Source organism: Microtus ochrogaster, unplaced genomic scaffold (assembly GCF_000317375.1).
Source record: "Microtus ochrogaster isolate Prairie Vole_2 unplaced genomic scaffold, MicOch1.0 UNK44, whole genome shotgun sequence".
NCBI lineage: Eukaryota > Metazoa > Chordata > Mammalia > Rodentia > Cricetidae > Microtus > Microtus ochrogaster.
In genome coordinates, this window is record NW_004949142.1 from 3,030,264 (window position 1) to 3,033,701 (window position 3,438).

Genomic DNA, 3,438 nt, shown 5'->3' on the forward strand with positions numbered 1-3,438 from the left:
AAAAAAACAAAAAAAGGTTTAAGTCCAGTCCCTCAGGTGAGTGGTGTCTTTTAAGACAGGGTCTCACTCTGCAGCCCAGCTGACCTAGAACTTGAGGTTTTCTTGCCTCTGCCCCGAGTATGTGACTACAAAACATTGCACTATTCCTGCCCTGATAGCATCTTAGCCACATACATGTTTGGTGAACAGAGGAAGGAAGAGGTCTGCAGGAGCTGCAGGGAGTAGTGAGGCCTAGGAGCAGCTATCAGCTAGGGACTCACAGAGATCCATTCCACCACACTTCTGCTTCCTCCGAAGACTTACTTTTCATATCCCAGTTCTTTATATTTTATAAATAAAATGGAGAAAAAACCTTGTGTGGATACCCATGACCAACATTTAGGAAGCCCAAGCAAGACTGTCTTAATTTTGAGACCAGCCTCACCGTGCACTAGGCTGGGATACACACAGTAAGACCCTGTGTTTCAGAGAGACAGAAAGGGAAAGAGGGAGAAAGAGCAATCACGCACAAATACACACAACTTGTCTCTCATAAAGGGTGCTGGAGTAAGGTGTTGAAAGGACGTTTTCCCAAACAGGAGCCTTCATGCCTAAACTAATTTTAAGTGCCTAAGGCTGAAAATTAGCAGATGCTGCCTCCTGGTGGACAAATTTGTCACTGCTTAACTTTTCTAAGACGTGAAGATAATTTGGGTCTTTTGATTCCTAAATTAATTTTGACAGTAAAATTTGTACGTATGTTTCAAATTGGGGCTAGAAAATGTACTTTTTTTTTTTTGGTGAGAAAAATGTTTAACAGAACCGAGCACAGTGATGCATGCCTTTAATCCCCAGCACTTGAGAGGCAGAAGTAGAAAGTAGAGGAAACCCTGTCTTGAAAAAAGAAAAACTAGCATTATAAGAGCACAGGTTACAATTTCAATATTGTGGAGGGTTGATTTGTAAACTGGCCAGACTCACAGAGATCCACTTCCATCCACACCCGGCTATTGAATGGTTCGCAGGATTTTAAATTTTCTTTTCTGTGCTATTCCAAGTACCTAGAGGACTATCAAAAAGTAAATTTTTTAAAACAAAGAGCCGCCGGGCGGTGGTGGCGCACGCCTTTAATCCCAGCACTCGGGAGGCAGAGGCAGGCGGATCTCTGGGAGTTCGAGACCAGCCTGGTCTACAGAGCTAGTTCCAGGACAGGCTCCAAAACCACAGAGAAACCCTGTCTTGATTAAAACAAAGAGCCGCCGGGCGGTGGTGGCGCACGCCTTTAATCCCAGCACTCGGGAGGCAGAGGCAGGCGGATCTCTGTGAGTTCGAGACCAGCCTGGTCTACAGAGCTAGTTCCAGGACAGGCTCCAAAACCACAGAGCACAGACAGAATATTGTATACATAAATGTTAAAAAAAAAATCTTAAAACAAAGAGCCCTATATAGGACAATTAGAGCTGGCTATATAGTTTGCCTAGAATAAGCTTAAAAAAATGAAGCAGACAAAAAATGCCCAAAAACTACGGGACAGTTGGTATTGTAGAAAAGTTGGTCATAGTATAGAGTAGTTAGTCTTATTTTGAACCGTTTGATGTCCCCCGAGGGGGTGCACCGTTCCTGGAGGTACTGCAATGCCAGGTCGATGCGTGGAGTGGACGGAGCAAGCTCCTATTCCAACTCCTAGTTCCAAAAATCCATTTAATATATTGTCCTCGGATAGAGGACGTATCAGATATTAAACTGATAAGAACAGATACTACACTTGATCTTAGCCAAAAGGCCGAGAAGCGATAACTTCTCAAACACACGCGCCCGCTACACTCACCTGCGCACACACATTCACATCGCGGTCGCCCACGCTCCTGCTCCCGCGGACACGCGCCCACCACCGACTCTACAGCTCTATCCTGACACCGCCTCATCTCTGGGGAAATCCTGTGCGATCGCGTGGGCCGAGGAGTTTTCGTTGTCCTTTTCGCTCCCAGAGTTCCTGGGAGCCGCGGCCACGGCCTCATTTGCATGCCCCGCCCAGCGCGCATGCCACTGCTGCCTCTGCTGCGCAGCACAACGTTGCCCGAACGCATGCCCTTCTGCCCGATTCTTAGTATTTCGGCGTTGACAGTACCCACGAGAAGGTTCCTCCGCACCACACACTCCCCCCGCCCCATATCTAGTTTACTGGGCATCTCATTTGGATCCGAGATGAGATCCACGGCTGATCCGCTCAAAGGGTGGGCGTAGCCTTGAACATGGGCCCTTGGAATTTCAGCTCCTTTTGCTGTAAACGTGGCTCTCTGGGATGCCCCTTCCCCCCACCCCCGCTCTTCGTTCCTTCCTCTCCTTGTTTGTCTTGTTTTCACGTGGAAACCCAGACCTGAAATTTTCGGTGATATTGCCTCAGCCTGACCCAACAGCCCCGTTTCCTGTCTCTGCATCCCTGGCCAGCTCAGTACTTGCTATGTCGACCAAGCTGACCTCAAACTCACAAAGATCTGTCTGGCCCTACCTCCCTAGAGGTATGGGCTACCACACCAGGCATAGTTCCTTTTAAAGTAGTGAACTAAAACCAACTTTGGATTGAGCTTTATGGTGCAGACCTATATACAACGCCACAGGCTGCTCCATAGGAGGACCCAGTGTTCCAGGCTGTGCAGTGAATGCCATATGCAACTAAAGGAACACTTTTGGACAGGAATACCTTTAGGACCAGCGTCTATGCCTGGAGTCTCTTCCTAATCCCTACTTAAGAAATCCTGGTACTTTGGTGAATGAGGAAGAAATCATCAGAACATCAGTGTATTCTTTTTTTTTTTTTTTTTTGGTTTTTCGAGACAGGGTTTCTGTGTGGTTTTGGAGCCTGTCCTGGAACTAGCTCTTGTAGACCAAGCTGATCTCGAACTCACAGAGATCCGCCTGCCTCTGCCTCCCAAGTGCTGGGATTAAAGGCATGCGCCACCACCACCCGGCACATCAGTGTATTCTTAGTGTAATCCTAGTTCTTGGCCGACTGAGGCAGTCGTATACTTGAAGGAAAAAAAAACTGTGTGTATATGTGTCCGTGCATGTGTGTAGCTCAGTCGGTAGAGTAGCTGGTTGCCCGGCATGCGCATGCGCAAAGACGTGCTTTGATCCCCAGCATCATATAATCTAGCCTCGTGTCTCATACCTGAAATGGAAGTACTCTGGGGAGTATAAGTGTGGGGGGGGGCGGGGGGGTCAGGAATGCCAATGTCAAGCTGGGCGGTGGTGGCACACTGGGGAGCCAGAGGCAGGCAGATCTCTGTAAGTTCGAGGCCAGCCCAGTCTACAGAGTGAGTTTCAGTACAGCTAGGGCTGTTACACAGAGAAACCCTGTCTTGAAAAACCAAAAAGAAAGCCGGGCGGTGGTGGCGCACGCCTTTAATCCCAGCACTCGGGAGGCAGAGGCAGGCGGATCTCTGTGAGTTCGAGACCAGC

The 3,438-nt window shown here is 48.5% G+C and overlaps 1 non-coding gene across 1 annotated transcript; it reads right to left on the reverse strand.

The window, feature by feature from the left end:
• Positions 1-1,583: 1,583 nt before the first annotated feature.
• LOC113455447 lies at positions 1,584-1,774 on the reverse strand. The gene has a single exon (XR_003376560.1). It is a non-coding gene; the product is annotated as a U2 spliceosomal RNA (small nuclear RNA).
• Positions 1,775-3,438: the final 1,664 nt, after the last annotated feature.